General features: G+C 39.9%; 1 long non-coding RNA gene across 2 annotated transcripts; it reads right to left on the reverse strand.

The window, feature by feature from the left end:
• Positions 1-5,358: 5,358 nt before the first annotated feature.
• On the reverse strand, positions 5,359-7,044 carry LOC117539624. Of its 2 annotated transcripts, XR_004568044.1 has the most exons (4): positions 6,525-6,606; positions 6,331-6,376; positions 6,018-6,109; positions 5,359-5,564 (listed from the first exon to the last, which is right to left on the reverse strand). It is a non-coding gene; the product is annotated as an uncharacterized LOC117539624 (long non-coding RNA). The 2 variants fall into 2 exon arrangements; XR_004568043.1 differs by having other exon boundaries at positions 6,331-7,044.
• Between the last annotated feature and the right edge of the window lie 10,932 nt (positions 7,045-17,976).

Consider the following 17,976-nt stretch of genomic DNA (forward strand, 5'->3'; position numbering starts at 1 on the left):
GAGCAGGAGATGGCCAGGTTTTAGATTTTAATACATATATATTTGTGTTTATCTTCAGGTAAACTGCAAGTTGATATGTCCATTTATGATTATGTGCTAAACAACATTACTTTTTTGTTTAAATAATGCAGATCTTTCCCTGGATTCTTTGTGAAAAAAAAAATTGCCTTGGGAAGAGAAAGCTTCCAGCTCTCAAGACCTTTGCAACTCAAGCGAAGAAAAACTGGAGACCCTTTACATTTTATGTTTACCTGTTAAACTTCAATGCAGACAGTACCCCAACAGCATCGGAAGAATTTGCGCTTGCCCAGGCGGGACTGGGCAAAATACATATATCGATGCCCCTGGACGTGAGCCATGAAGAGGTATTGTATAAAGAAAACCATATTTATATAACCTGTGTTCATATTTGAAACTTCGAACTTATTTGTAGAGTTGGTTTGATTTCAAGAACACCCTACTTTATTGTTTCCTTAGTTCTTCAGTCTCCTGAAAAAGGAATATTCAAAGTTGCAGGCGCTGGATGGAGGATGGCTCCTCTACAAATCAACAGGTGCGAAAAATGTGTCAAATAACATTCATTGTAATACATTTTCATTTAAATATTGAGCTTAAAGCAACTGAAATGATTCAAACAATGTAAATTACAGGAGGTCAGGGTAAACGAAAACTTATAATGATTCCGCCTGACTCGGACGGATACTCCGGCACACTCCTCCGCAGTGTCACAGGGGCAGGGAAGAACACCCTGTATATTGTCCCTCTGCAGCATGAATTCGACTTAACACCTTTGCCCGCGGATGCTGTAGAGTTCCAGAATATGCCAAAAGCCCAATGCCAAACATGCAAGTTACATTTTCCTCTGCAAATTTTGGCTCTGCATGTCCAGGAGTGTATGGAGGAGTGTCTATCATCGGAAGAAGACATTGAGGTAAATGTGGGCATGAAATATATGTAATGTTGCATTTTTAATAGTACAACTTGCTTTAAATATTTTTTTATTCAGTGAGTTATAACATATGTGTTGGTAATATTTTTTGTTTGTTAGACAACAAGTGAGGTGGAAATTGTTTCGGTCGTGCACCCTGTGCAAAACCATACAGAGAAATCTCTTGAAGAGGTAAAGGACTTAATTGTATTGCATTGCACTGTAAAATTGCCTATATAAACTTGATACAGCTGCTAATATTTAAACTTTTACCTCCATCAGAAGGTGCCATGTCCCATCTGCTTCGAGAGCTTCACACCACAGTTTTTAGAAATACATGCAAGCATGTGTGGAGAAAGGTATTTTAGAGCGAGTACATTAAGGTTCATTTTACATGTTTTATATTAACAATATACATCTCCTTTGTACTTTTTTAGAGATCAACATGTCCGTCAGGATGAGAAAACTGACATGGGCCACAACAATGGAAAGGCAATGGAGAGGCAATTCGAAAGGTAAATACTGGGTTCTTCATTCTGCTTAGATCTTCATTCTAAAAAAGCTCTTTATTCAATATTAGTAGTTTACGCCTGTTAATTATGAGTTTTGTTTGGCAGTGTTGATGACGTATTGGACACAATCTCTGGAAGAGTAGACGAAGAGAAACGTTTCAATATACAAATCTCACGAACAAACATTCTCGAAAGAGGCCTTCTACAGTGGCAGCGTCAAAAAGGCAGTTCACCCACAGCTACCCTGAACGTGACCTTCTTTGGGGAGGCAGGAGTCGACACAGGAGCCCTCCGAAAATAATTTCTCACAGGTAAACAAAAACAACCATTTTTGCATTCTTACATTTGACTCTTAATTAAAATAGTCTAGATTTATGGATAATGTCTGAAACTTTGGTTGAAGGGCTGATTAACAAAGACTCATGACATTTTTTTTCTTTTAGTCTTTGTTATATACTACTTAACCTTTTTTGTATTTAAATGGGGTTAGACATTAATAAAATACTTGTAAAATAGTATCCTGATTATTAAAGTAAATGGTCTTTGTACTTGTGTGTAGAAGTGGTGGCAGGAATTGAGGGTCGTTTCTTTGAAGGACCTCAACAGCAGCGGATCCCACGTTACTCTCTGAATGACTTGGACAGTGACCTCTACAGGTTTGTTTACTTTTAAGCATGACCAGTAAGGACCAACTGTTCATTTTTGATAAATGTTATATAACGTAAAAAATGCATTCATGCTCAATCTGTGTTAATAGGACAGTGGGAGAGATTTTGGCTGTTAGTTTGGCACAAGGTGGCCCCGCCCCTGCCTTCTTCAGCCCATGGACTTACAGTTACCTCTGTAGTGGACGTATAAACCAGAAGGTCCTCAACAGTGATTCAGTGGCAGATGTCCAGCTGAGAGAGTTAATTGACCAGGTATGAGTTCTATATTATGTAAATGCTGGGTTAATAAGAAATAAGCATTTATTTTCCAATTATAGTCATAGGTTTATATTGAATATGGTAAAGAGATGTACTTCTCTGTTTTCAGGTTGAGTCGGCGACTGAGCATTCAATGATGATAGGCCTATCTGATGAAATATTGAATTGTGGATACACTGGAAATGTCTCCATTCCAAACAAGGACACCATTGTTCGGTATGCTTGACACTTGTTTATTTTTGTATATTAAAAGAGGTTACATGAGTACCTTTTATTTAGGATTGCATTTACTTTGTAATTTTGTAGTGCCATCATACTCCACGCAGTGCTGCGGCTGCAGCCTATGTTGGAACAACTAAGGGAAGGCTTGCAGCTGTATGGGCTCCTTTCACTGATGAGTCAGTACCCAGATATCTGCCAGCCCTTGTTTGTTTCTGGGGAAGATGTCAAAGTGAGCAGAACAAAAGAGACCATTCTTTACAATTTGATATTTAAAGTTAAGGAGTAAAGAGTACATAATTTACATCTGGATTTGTTCTCATCATAGGTCAATGCAGAGTTTGTCATGACATCCATTCTTCCTCAACTGAGTGACAAAGGGACTACCAGGCATCAGTTTGAGCTGGAGATGATGAACTTCATTCAGGACTTCCTATATGAAGGTATAAAGTTTTCAATGTACTTCTAATGAAGATTTAAGTGTAAGTTGGGTTTTTCAATTTGAAGGCATTGGGCTTGGAAAAACATTAAAATGTCCTTGAATTTAATGTTTAAGATGTTGTAGGAATCCTGAATTACAAAAACTTGATTACCTTTTTTGGATCAGACGTTCTGTGGTTAAAATACCTCAGTACAATTCACTTGCACTAAAGGAAAACTACACTTTAAACTGTCATAACGGTTTTTGTTTATTTTCCTCATAGCTGAAGATCATGGGCATGTAGATACAGATGGCCTACATCCCATCACACCTGCAACGTTTCTGCAGTGGATCACAGGCCAGGGTCACGTCCCACTTCTTCCCTCAGAGAAGAAGGACTTTGCAGTTGTGATCCAATTCAATCATGACTGCAGTGCAGACTTTGGGCATCACAGTGTCTGTTACCCTGTTGTGACAGCATGTGCCAAGACAATCACCTTACCTGTGAGACATATGAGGCCCTATGACAAATTCAAAAACATCCTGACTGAAGCGTTTCAATTAGGCCAAGAATTTAGCAATGTGTAATAAGGTAACCATTAATAACCTCTGTTCCAAGTTAACCTTACTGTTTAAGTGTTAAAGGTTTAGCATTGACTACTTCCAGTCAAGTAATCTTAAAAAAAAATGTAATGGCAGCAATAGAGTGGTGCAGTGATGACGTGTTTTTGTAGGCTGACCCGGAAGTAAGCTGCAAGGGTTCCCTCAACAAAAAAGCAGTGGGATTTCTCCATACTGTAGGATATCCCATTGCTTTTTGTCGAGGGAACCCTTGCAGCTTACTTCCGGGTCGAACTACACAAATACGTCATCACTGCACCACTCGGTTAAACATTTCTTAAAGAAAAACAAACAAATTGATATAATGTTGTAACATGTTGCTACCCAGAACTGTGATATGGAATATAATAAAATGTTAAGGGTTTAAAGGTGTTGATGTTGTTATGACCGGCTCGTAGGCCACAACGGAAAGATGACAAGACGTACACGAGTTTCCATAAACCACGGCACATTTATTGCGGTTGTTCAGTATAAAGTACAAGGTGGATGGACGAGGGGAGAGGATCGCCGTGTTACTCCTCCTGCGGCCGGCTTGGAGAGAGTCAGGGCCGCCATGTGACTCCGGGCAGCTGGGCTTAATAGCACCTCGGCTCCGGCCAGGTGTCCGCGATCGCGCTGATTGGCTTCTTCAGCTCCACCCCACCGTAAGACCTGTAACACACCTGCACACAGGCTCTGGGGCCATCACAATGTCTAAATGGTTAAACCCTTGAAACATGTTTGCATTTAGGATGCATGATTTAATACATGGTTCAATACAGCTAAATAAATGTCTCGGCCGTAGGACCTAGATGGTCTTGTAACATCAATATTGGCCAAAAGTCCTGCCATATCCTGCTCACTGAGGGGACTTTCAACAGGTGGGAGAATCACTCCAGGACTGGTCTCATCTGGCTCACTGGCAGTGTTGAAATCAAGATCTGCATCCTCCATTTCCTTGATAAAAATTAAATATCAGTCATGGATTTTATGGGACCAAGAATAACTTTAAGCACCACAAACACTAGAGAATGTAAAGAATAAAAACAAAACACTTTTTTGCCTTTTCAACTGTACACCTATCAAAAGAGGTGATTTTGAGGTCTTACAAAATGCATTTCAAGTGCAGTCCCATGCTTTGCATTTTACATTAGTAAGCAAGTTTTATGCAATTTTATAGAAAAATATCTATCTTTCATTTATTTGATGCTAGTGATTGTAAATTCCATTGAAACATGACAAATATAATTTTTTTCTAGCCCAAAGGTTCAATACTAATGTAATGAACAGCGAACATACAGTGGCAATGCCAATTTCTTTCATAATATAAGTTTAATGGAGTTCCTTTAATTTTGTTAAGCTGTTTTAAGCACAATACTTTGGTCTAATATATTTTAGTTGAAATAGTTTGAGAACACTGGCCAAAATGAGGTTGATACAATTTTGCTTGAAATAAACATGTAATGAGTACCTCTGCAAGGTCTGGAACATCAATAGGATTATGGAGGAGTCCCATTGTCCACAGTTGGTGTGGGGACAAATGTTGCTCTGTCCTTAGAGGGTGATTATCCCAACCCATCCTGAAGACATTGAGATCCCTCTGAAGACGCGGAAGAAATACATGCTGGGCACAGAACATGTGGATGCTATCAGACGGATCTAGAACACCCTCATCCTCGAGGCTGTGAAGAACCTCGTAGTGCACGTTTGAAACAGCCATCCAAACATCTCGCCACAAACGTTCGATTCTGTTAAAATAAAAATCATCAAATTGGACAAAGCACAGTATATTCACAAATGATGGCTTTGTGTTTGTCATTGTTTGACATTACTTCAAAGAATGTACCTTTTGATTGTGCACACTTTTCCCTGACATGAAGCTTCCCCTTCCACAGCCCCTTATAGTGAACATGCATCGCGCTATGCCAACATTTTCCACTCCTTGGTCGGCTCTTACTCTTAAAAAGATGAATCACACACATGAAATAAAACATTACAAAAAGTTATGACATGGCATTTTTAAGATTTCTTAATGTAGAAGAAAATAGGCAAGTTATTTTTATTATCGTTTTTTAAAGACAGGTCAAAAATGAATATGTAATGGTATAATGGAAATAATCCTAAACATGGTTTGTTTGGAGAGACAGAAGGTGACTTAGTCATCAAGTATTCTATACGATATATGTTATCATCAATAGGGCTTTGGACAGATTGAGGTTGGTTTCAGTCAGATTTATTTAGAGAGTCGTAGTTACTTCCTGACTCGGTCGTGAATAATTCTCGGGTCATTTCAGTGATCAAAACATTGATCACTGTAAGTGTTATACAAACCATTATGCATCTTTTAATGACAGATAAGGCCCAAATTACTAAAGAGTACAACAGGGAGCCACACCTAATGTTGGCCTTACCTTAATGGAAAGCCATACTTTTGCACACCCTCCAAGAAGAAGTCAAGTGAAGTCGATGCTTTATTATTAGTGGCAGCACCCAGGTACATGATCTGCAGCAGAGAAAATTATTAAGCAGAATAAATAAAAGCAGATCTCTAAATGTGTTTAAAAACCAACACCAGACATTCTTGCTACAAGGTTTAAGATGGATACAAACTAAAAATATAGATATTTTGAAAGGAACTGTAAATCATGCATCAGGTTTAGTTATTAACCAATAACTGTCATTATCTGACTTATAAATAATCGTTATTTGTGAAAACAAAATTACCTTCCGTGAGAAGCCATCAATCCCTCCAAAAATAACAAGACCATATCTTTGAAAAACAACACAAAATCACTTTTAGTGTCTGTTATCTATTATGCAAACAACTGTGACAGGGCATTTTAAAACATAACTTTTTTAATTTGTACTCTATTATCCGTTATTGTAAATAGCATGTAAACATCAAATGTGTGGCGTACCTGATGAGTTTATGATTTGTGTCGATGTGTACCAAGTGCAGAGGACCCTGAACAGAATATGTCCTTCTTGCAACACACCCCACCCTTTCCATTCTTGTGAGTACACCCACAGAATCAACACGATGCATTGATGAAGACACTCTCTTCCATTGCACACGGTGACCCATGGCCTTCAGGATTCCTTTCATCATTCGATATCCTACATGTGGTGTCCTGGCCTTAACTGACCGAACCAAATTGTCTAGTTCATCATCAGTTAGGGTACTGTAGGACTGTTTTATGGAAAGGCCATTTTCATGCATGCGCCTTTTGACTGTCTTCTCAGATACACCCAGAAGTGTTGCTATGGCCGACACTGGTAGGGACAAGTCTTCTATTAAGCCTTGTAGTTGCTGAGGACAGACAACATATTTTGGTCGTCCCATTTCTCCTTGCATTACTGGCACCTGATGAGGGGTCTGATTAGAGATGTCTTCAATATTGACAAGCCTTGACAGCTCAGTCAAAGCATTGATAACATCCTGTGGCATATCAACCTGGCCTGATAGCGACCTAAAAAGAGCCATCTCCTGGTCCACTGCAAACTGCAAATAGTCAACATCTAAGGGCAGTCTTTGCGTGATCTGGGGGACATTCTAGTCAGTAGTCTCTGAAGAAAGTCCCTTTTCAGTTGCTCCTAGAATTGACAAACATCAATTTACCATATTGCACTGGATTAGTTCATGTTCAAATAATAAACAGCATGAAAACTATCGTTAAGGACATGTGCAAAGAAAATGACAATTATGCTTTGTAAACAAACTCTATAAATAGGTGATAAAATCAAAACATAATGTAAGTTATTACCAATCATTTAAAGAGAGGTGCTGTGTGAGCACGGTTATTAAAGTGTGTGCTGCTGCAGCCACAGATGAATTACGGTCGCCACTCTGGCAAAAACAGATTGAGAAACACGTGAGCTGGACTCTATCAACATAAGACAAATTCTCTTGCACGTACTATAGCTAATAGCACATGAGTAGCCTCAATGCCATGGTTAGTTTCCCGCGTTGCCACATTCATTCCCCACCTCAAAAGGCCTGCCTTCCTTTTATGTATGTCGCTATAATATTATAATCATGCTCTTGGATAACATCTAAGACCATGAATGGAACAAAGTTAATATTTCTTACCTGTGCGCTGGTGCCAGCCATGGAGCCAGCAGGTGGACCTGACGCCATCACAAAAGCCAAGCCAATACTATGCTGCGTTCAAGGAGCTACGTGGAAGTGGGGAAGGACAACGCTTCATTGCGGATACGTAATTTCACATTCTAGCACAGTTTATTGCTCTTATACCGCAATTTTTGCCAACTACGATGCTCAACAGCTCGCTTAACGGAACTTTGACGCTGGTATCAGTTTTGTTTACCACCAATCATGGGAGTATCGTGTATAGAAAGTGTGTAGTTGTATTTCTTGCGCTACCTAACATCCGTGAAGGCATCATGACAGAGAGAGGGCTGTCACTCAGGGTACCAAACTACTCTTTGGTAAGCCCCGCCCCCCGAAGCAATATCAGGGTCAAAAGTCTGAAAGCGAAAAAAAAAAGATCTGAAAGTGAAAAAAATAATTTGAAAGCGAAAACAAATAATTTGAAACTGAAAAAATAAAATCTGAAACTGAAAAAAACAAATATTCAAATATCAAAATATGTATAAAAGTGAAATATGAAAATACATATTTTATTCAAAAAAATTGCTGAACTGAATCAAAATAATATTCAACCTGAAAAATTATTTTAAATACTTTTTTTTGTTTTGAATACAACATTGTATTTTTCAAAGTTCAGGATGAAAACTTGGACTTTCAAATAAATTGTATTTTTTTGAATGATGAAAACTTATGACCCTGAAATAGCTCCATACGTTCGAAGCTTCAGTGTCAAACTGCCATCACTACCTCGGACTACAGGAGCTAGAATACAAGTAGTCAGATTGAGAGTTTGATGCAGAGAGAAACGGTGTGTTTAACGGAGTCTGCAGGAAAAGGTGATCTAGGAAACATGAGTAAAGTCCAGATGCTGCTGTCGTTGAAGAAGCAGCAACTCACTGCTGCTGAAGAGATATTTGCTCTGTTTGAACAAACGATAGCAGAGCTCGAGGAGGAGCTGTCTCTTTCCAAAGAGGAGAACAAGAGACTCCAGAAACTACTGGACGCTGTTTTACAGCCTCAGCTTCGGATACACAGAGCAGGTCTGTTCCCTTTACCCTTAATTAACACTTTACACTCTTCAGTAGCACTTTATTATCACAGTAATAACACTTTCAAGAGACGCTCTAACTGTTTTTCAAATGTAACAGTTTGAAAAGCAAACTGTCTGATTGTCTTTAGTTTTCCGCTGTCGTGTGATAGCAACATGGAGGATTTTAACATTAATTTTAATATATTTGGACAGCACAGTAATTTGGAGGAATGGTTAGTGGCTGATGAGTCCCCAGTGAAGAAAAGAAAAAGACAAGAGGGACAAGAAAACAGCGGAGAAGTAACGGGCAGAAACCCTCCTTTTTACTTAGCGGTCCAGACATAGACATCAAACGGCGACACATATTCAGTTGGCAGTTCCTTTGGCATTAGGGCAGGGATATCTAGATACTTTCCAAGGTTTGACATCATGAATTGTGCTACTTTTAAAGCAAGCAACGATGTTTTCAAATCTGTAATCAAAAAGCTTCTCAAAAACACTATCGAAGCATTTCCTGCCGTTGCTACGTTAGTTCAAACGGTAACAACGGACTATTTTTCTTAGCGGATGCATGTCAATTTAAATCAATACAACTATTTTTTAAATCAATAAAATAATTTTCTAAATCCATAAAAGCATTTCAATTAATATTGGGATTCATAACGTTACTTTGTTGAGAATGTGGCCATGTAATAAGCGGGATAATGTGCAGCAACTTGGTCATTATGGGGAAAAGAACACAGGAGCCTCCAGCAGGAGCCACAGGGTTCTCATCCGCCTCCAGTGCCAATTCTCCTTGAAGGGGGATTCTCTTTTTCACGCAGATGTTGTGCAGCACCGCAGTGGCAGCAATGATCACGCAGACGCGCTCAGGGTGCATTCGCATTTCACTGTGGAGGCAGTGAAACCTACAAAAAAAAAGCAAAAAACAATTTAGCCTATATCTACATTAAAAGGCTGGCCTTTTATATATTATAAAAATGACTTACTAACCTACGTTTGAGCACTCCAATGCAGCGCTCTACAATGTTCCTCGTTTGTGTATGCTTGTCGTTATAGCGGCGCTCTTGTGCAGTTCTCTCTGCGATGACAGGTGTCATTAGCCAGCGCTTCAGAGGGTATCCACTGTCTCCGAGAAGAAGACCATTCACTCTCCCTGCCTCAAATTCCAGTTGAAGTGCGCTCTATCTCAGGATGCGAGCATCATGGGTCGACCCAGGCCATCTTGCAACGAGGTCGACAATGCCCATGTCCGAGTTGCACACAATTTGAACATTTATCGAATGGTAACCCTTTCTATTAACATACAAATACTCATGTTCAGAGGGGGCCTGAATGCGAACATGAGTACCGTCGATGCATCCGATAATACCAGGTATACCTGATTTTAACAAAAGATCTTGCCTGGATTTCGCTGCTTCTTCTTGTGTGGGTAGGTGCATATAGTTCCTAAGGCGGTGCTGGAGGGCCAATGAAACTTGTCTTATAGCCCGACATGCAGTTGTGCGATGAACATTAATCATGTCTCCCACAGTATTTTGAAAGGCCCCATTCACGTAGAATCTGAGCGCAATCAGCACCTGCAAGGTTGGGGAGAGCGCAGCGTTTCGGTCTGATCCGTGCTGGAGTTGAGGGGAGATCTCCTCGATTCAATCACAAAGGGCTTGTCTGCCGAAACGAAACCTCTCTATCAGTTCACTGTCTGAATAGATGTCCAGTGGGTTTGTTCGATCACGGGCGACTCTTTCTCTTCTTAATGCCCTTTCATTGTTAAACATGTAAACAAGATGCCCTGCCATCGTTATTATCCTTCTTGCCTGTGTATCTCGAGCCGGTTTCTCAAACTTAACTACCCCACCTTTAACTAGAATTATCTAGTTAACAAAAAAGTTTTAACAAATCCAGAATATTATTTATATTTTGCTGGCTACTGCAGAATGCTGTGGTAAACCATGCTGGTTAAGGGTGCCTTGAACTCTGAATAAATCACCAACTGTGACACCAGTAACCCCCCCCCCCCCCCACCACCATCACTATCTCACCCCCTCCTCCATGCTTCACGGTGGGAACCACTCATGCAGAAACCATCCGCTCACCTTCTCTGCGTCTCACAAAGACACGGAGGTTGGAACCAAAAATCTCATTTGGACCCATCAGACCAAAGTACAGATTTCCACTGTCTAATGTCCAATCCTTGTGTTTCTTGGCCCAAACAATTCTCTTCTTCTTGTTGTTCATCCTCAGTAGTGGATCTTTGCAGCAATTGGACCTTGAAGGCCTGATTCACGCAGTCTCCTCTGAACAGTGGATGTTGAGATTGTCTGCTACTTGAGCTCTGTGATCATTTATGTGGGCTCTAATCTGAGGTGCTTTGATTTGCGGTTTCTGAGGCTGGTAACTCTGATGTGTTTATCCTCTGAGCAGAGGTAACTCTTGCTCTTCCTTTCCTGGGGGGGTCCTCGTGAGAGCCAGTCTCATCATAGCGTTCCATGGTTTTTGCGACTGCACTTGAGGATACATTCAAAGTTCTTGACATTTTCCGGATCGACTGGCCTTCATTTCTTAAAGTGATGATGGACGGTCGCTTCTCTTTACTGAGTTGAGTCGTTCTTGCTATAATATGGATTACAACTACAACAATTATCTGCCTGGCCGATTATCGGGGCCGATATTCCGCATTTGACCGATTATCGGTATTGGCCTTTTTTAATAAAATTGCCGATAACACTTTGGCTCTGATGCGGCCGTTTCTCTGGCTGCAGTCACCACTCTCTGTACACGAGCAATGTCCCGCCCACAGCGCTACCTGATAGGCTATTACTGAAGTGTCAATCAACACTGAAGATTTTCCGGGCGGGAGCCAGCCATAGAGGCGGGACCTTCTCAGATTACAGGCAGGTGCGAAGAACACAGACAGAGGCAAGCAGCAGCGCTGAGCGGCAGAGCCATACATGTGTTTCGAAGGTAAATCAGTTGAAAGCCGAAGTTCAATAAACATCCCAATCCCCTATGCTGAAGTTGCAAAAACAGCACGATCTATTGATCCAATTCTATCAGCTTCCCAGTTACACAGGGACGCGGGAAGCCAGTCAGAGTTGGGGGTGCGTGCAGCGTCTCGCAGCGGAGTAACTGCGGTGCGGAGGGGGGCTGCGAGTGGATCCTCGCAGTTTTTCAGGTTGATATGTGAAGCTCATTAGCTAGCCAACATGTATTTAGCAAATGTTTAGCAAAATATTAGAAGTGAGGCGACTAGTCTAACGTTAGGTCTACTGTAATAGCCTCACTTTTAATAGTTTGCAAAACATTAGCTAGCACTAGTGTTTTGCAGTTGCTAGCAATTTATTGGGATTTTATGCTAGATAGACAGGCATTGGTTTGATATAATAAATTAAGCATTATTGTTAGTTAAGCATGTCAGCCTGCAGCCCCACTTCTTGTCCCTCTCTAACTCATAGCAGATGGCTGCACTAAAGAAAAGGGCACAGAGAGGAAACCAGTTGTAAGATGTTTAAAAGTTCATTAAACATAATATATGCTTAAATGCATTTCAAAGAAGTTGTGTTGGAGTTTGTGTTATTCTACATTTTGACACCAAGATTTTCTGATTTTACAAATGCAAATGTATATCGGTTCCAAATATCGGTTATCGGTCTCCTTGAATACTAATAATCGGTATCGGCCTTGAAAAAGCCATATCGGTCGATCTCTAATTACAACAGCAGTCAAATAGGGCTTTCCACTGTGCACTATCTCTACCTCTGCACAACACAACTGATGGTCTCAAACACATTCAGAAGGCAAGTCATATTACACATTGACTCTTGACAAGGCACACCTGTTAATAGAAAACCATTCCAGGTGACGACCTCATGAAGCTGACTGAGAGAAGCCAAGAGTGAGCAAAGCTGTCATCAAGGCAAAAGGGGCGACTTTGAAGAATCTAAAACAAAAATCATATTCTTGATTTTTTAACACTTTTTTGTTAACTAGATAATTCCATATGTGTTCTTTCATAGTTTTGATGTCTTCAGTGTTAATCTGCAAAGTAGAAACAAATTAAAATAAACAAAAAACATTGAATGAGAAGGTGTCCAAACTTTTGACTGGTACTGTATATAAAAAATACACATATTTGAACATTTAGCAGGTTCCCTCATCCATAATCATTTATACAAGCGCAACTTTGAACATGTCCAGCAGTAAAATGCAACATACAAAATAATCATGAAACAACATAAATTAAACACTGACAGGGAACGTTTTACTGCACCATCATTACTGTTACATAAGAAGGTGCCGTCAAATGTTCTGTTAATACTTGCATACTTTTACTTAAATAAGGTTTGAATGCAGGATTTTTATTTGTAACAGTATTTTCATTCTATACTGTAGGCGTAGTGTATCTGTGAACGATCCCAAATACAATTCATTGTTTACATTGCGGCTAGTGCTACGCCAGAAGAAAAAACCCTTTTACATTTTGAACTGGAAGTGGAAAGGGGCTGGGCTACATGAGGTGACTTGAGCCAACAGAAATACACAATAGGTGGGACTAAGAAAGATAATGTGAAAATATAAAAACAAAGGCATTCATTAGGGCTGCAAAATGTCTCCCATTGTAATGGTGATGAGGTTTTTAAATGCTAACACTTAACTGTTTCTTCTGACTGTGTTTCCTGTTTCCTGCAGACGTCCAGCAGCTGGTGGTGGTTAAAGAAGAGCTTCTCCCTGACCAGCAGGAGTGGAGCACCAGTCTGGACCAGGAGGACCCAGAGCCCCCCCCACACATTAAGCGGGAACAGGAGGGAGAGCAGCTTCAGGAGCTGGAGGAGGCTGATATCACCAAGTTCACTTTCACTCCTGACCCTGTGAAGAGTGAAGATGATGAAGAGAAACCTCAGTCCTCTCAGCCTCATCAAAGACAAACTGAACACATGGAAACAGAAGCTGATGGAGATGACTGTCGAGGACCAGAACCAGCCAGGAACTCAGATCCAGAGAGCAGTTTACAACCAAATACTGAGGACCACACTGAAGACTCTTCTGAACCTGACACTGAAGACTCTTCTGATTCTGACATTGAAGACTCTTCTGAACCTGACACTGAAGACAGTGCTGATTGGAAAGAGACCAGAGAACCTGCATCAGGCTCAAACTCACTGAAAAATAGACATGAATCTGTCAGTGATCCACGTAGTGCTGAAAAGAAACCATTCAGCTGCTCAGTCTGTCAGAAAGCTTTGTCACAGCGTGGACATTTAAAGAGACACATGAGAGTCCACACAGGAGAGAAACCATTCAGCTGCTCAGTCTGTAAGAAAGCTTTTTCACAAATTGGAAATGTAAATAAACACATGAGAGTCCACACAGGAGAGAAACCATTCACCTGCTCAGTGTGTAAGAAAGCTTTGTCACAGATTGGAAATGTAAAGAGACACATGAGAGTCCACACAGGAGAGAAACCATTCACCTGCTCAGTGTGTAAGAAAGCTTTTTCCCAGAATGAACATTTAAAGAGACACATGAGAATCCACACAGGAGAGAAAAAATAGATCTGCAAAGTTGGTGACAAAAGTTTGAAATGGCGTAATCGTTTAAAAAGACCAAGTGTGTTGGTAAGCAGTGACGTGCGGTGAGGTTCATAGCTGGTGAGGTATTATCCGAGGCAAAGGCACTCTACAGTTTGGATGTGTTTACTTTCCATATCAGCTTTTGAAAGTCAAATGTATAATGTGTAGGGCAGACTATGAAATGGTTTTTAGTGTCTGTGATGTTTTAAGTGGATTGAGGTTAAATAAAAGCTATGTTTGAGCATGTGTTTTATGTCTATCTGTTTGCTCAGTGAGGAAACCATTGCATCAGATGGGCAGCTCTTCGCTCCGCAGCATGTGGTGGAGATCCATTCTGAATGGGGCGGCAGTAGTTTTTGTAAAGTGGTAAATTACAACATCTTCTGAGGTGGTTTTGGATACTGATTGCTAAAACGTACTTCCTTCAGACAGCTGTCACACATCACACAGAGCAAAGTGCAGTGTCAGTGATTTGTGTCTAAACAGATGACCATCTTTCATGTTGAAATGGATTTACACCGGCTGTTAAAGTAATTGAAAAATAACCTTGCTGTCAGAGGATGGCTAACAGAACCACAAGACTGCTTTTCTATTGTAATGTCGTTTTCTGTAGCCCAAGATACACGGAAACAATTTTGTGTAAGAGCAAAGAAAGCAAACATAATTATTACTGTAGGAATTTCTCATAAGAAATGCACTTACAGTACAATACATGTAGCTTTTGCACCAACAAAACAACCACCCACAGATACAATACATAAGTGTATGGTTACCATCCACTTGTAGTGTAGAAGGAGAGGTGCAGGAGGCAACTGCTAGTTTTTTCATACAGATGTAACACTTTATCTGGATCAAGAAAGCCTTTGTTATATATAAACTACATTCCAAACATCCCACAAAAGTCCGACCAATACTAGGATACTGTATAAAACTAAATATATATATGAAAAATCTTAGAACTGTAAAATGTGTTGATCAGAATTTTGTAAATTTGTAAATCTGACTCTTTCAGAGTCAGATTTGGCATGGCATGCTCCCCCGGGAAGATTTGTTTTTTTAAATGTTAAAGTTGAAAGCATCAATCTGGTGCACTTTGAGAGCAAAATTAGGAGATCTATGGAAACATCTCTCAACACCCATAGGCCATAAGGTGAACCCTGTTATCGTTTCATCCCGCTCCACAGAAGTGGAACTACACAATCTTTAGTTCATAAAAAAGAACGAGTCATGCTTATCCACCAAAAAAAAGTTTGTCGCTAAAATTCCTGTCAATTCTTCTAGGCACGTAATTATTGGCTGAACTAGTCCCTTCAAAGCGTAATAATATCTTGGTCAAAAGTAGTGCCACGGTCCGTCACGTGATCGTGCTACACCAATTGGGTAGCTGCATATACCGGTATCAACAAACAGATTTGGAAAAAATGGCGACCGCCATGGTTTCATCGAGTAGCGGGGACGAGGAAAACGCACCAGAAAGTCTCAAAGTCAAAATTATCAACACACAAACATTGTTACATGCATATTACGTCTGTGAAGCACGAAAAGGTTGATTATTTTACCAATACAAGATGGAATACGTACAGGACAAGCTTACAACGGTGGCATTGATTTTGAAGTTACAAATACAATATTATCATATTACAATAATAATAATAATAATAATAATAATATAATATATATATATATATTATATATATCTATAATAATAATATATATATATCTATAATAATAATAATCTATATATATCTATAATAATAATATATATATATCTATAATAATAATCTATATATATATCTATAATAATAATCTATATATATATAATAATAATCTATATATATCTATAATAATAATAATAATAATAATGCAATTCATCAAATTATTATATGATGAATGAGTAAATAAATGAATCAATGGTCATTGGTATAAGTACTGCATTTTATTGATCTATATTACTTAACGTAACAAGTTAACCTTCTTGGACGCAGCTATGTATGAAATCAAGTCATGTTTATTGTAAGAGTGCATTTAACGTGTACAGGGTAACAATAACAACAGACAGACAGACAAAAAGTCCTCAGTCTAATGCAGTGGTTCTCAAAGTGGGGGGCGCGCCCCCCCTGGGGGGCGCAGAGGCATGCCAGGGGGGGCTCGAGAGACCAGGAGGAAAAATTGTTATAACAAAAAGAAAAGATTTAAAAAAAAATCATAATTTGAAAAATTATTGATTCGAAGATAATATGATGCAGTACAGTACTATTACGTCTGGGTCTCTGTGTTTCATTAAAGCTTGGCTCTGTGTGTGTGTGGAACGAGCCATTTTGTGTGCGCGAGAGAGAGAGCGCACCGGTACCGGAGATCGTTGTTGTTAGCTTCTGGTGCTAGCGAGCTATGCTAACGGATATAAGGAGTCTTTTCAACAACAAAGTGGAGGAGAGTCCTCTCCTGTCAGACTGAGAGACTCAGTGAGCTAAAGGACTCTCTCAGTGGATCTCAAACGTTTTGGTCACCATTAATGTAAACAATTATTTCCGAGGCACACGTTTATATGATCATTATTGTTTTAAAAAAATAAGAGAATAAATGAAAAACAGGTATGAAATACTATATGACACTAAAACAACAATAAAGTTTAAAAGGGGAGTGATTTGTAAAATATCCATAAAGAAAAAGTAAATCTGTTCACAGTTCTGTTTCATCTGGGTGTTGAGAGATGTATCCATAGATCTCTTCATTTTGCTCTCAAAGTGCACCAGATTGATGCTTTTAACTTCAAGATTGAAAAAAATATCTTCCCGGGGGAGCTTGCCCCCGGACCCCCCTATGTGAGGTCCACACACCACCTATAAAAATAGCACTTTACCCCTGTTTACACCTATATGCCGTGAGCTGATTATCGTGCCTTCATTGTAACAGTCGCGGGTACACTGTGTATATGCGTGTGGATTGTTGCAGTAGAACATTCCGCTGTAGCGACCGGTACATTAATGGGAAACCCTAAATGTTTGAGCACCCTCTATGAAACGTCAAGCTACCCCACAGAACCCCCAAAATAAATCTCTGGCGCCGCCACTGAGCCTGACTATTTGTGTTGGGGGGGCCCGACTTTTTTTTTTCTCCAAAGGGGGGGCCTGACAGAAAAAGTTTGAGAACCACTGGTCTAATGGAATAATCCACGAGCTCAGCCAATGAACCTAGCGATGCGAACATGGTAGTCCAGGAATGTTGTTGTAGCTGGAGTTGGCTGATAAACGCTGCTAGCCAATGTTGATTCGATGGTCAACTCTGTTCCCAGAGAGTAAAACCTCTCACAAATACCGCGTATATAACGCAAATACCTCGGACTTAGTGATGTATTAAGACATATGACAAAACATGACATAAAACAAGCATACAGCACTGTTTAGAATCCATTTGGTCTGGTTTAGCGTAACCATGTAGGCGGCCATCTTTCACTTCTGTTGACAATATGCAGCTACCCAATTGGTGTAGCACGATCACGTGACAAACCGTGGCACTACTTTTGACCAAGATATTATTACGCTTTGAAGGGACTAGTTCAGCCAATAATTACGTGCCTAGAAGAATTGACAGGAATTTTAGCGACGAACTTTTCTTTAGTGGATAAGCATGACTCGTTCTTTTTTATGAACTAAAGATTA

Source organism: Gymnodraco acuticeps, unplaced genomic scaffold (genome assembly GCF_902827175.1).
Source record: "Gymnodraco acuticeps unplaced genomic scaffold, fGymAcu1.1, whole genome shotgun sequence".
Lineage (NCBI taxonomy): Eukaryota > Metazoa > Chordata > Actinopteri > Perciformes > Bathydraconidae > Gymnodraco > Gymnodraco acuticeps.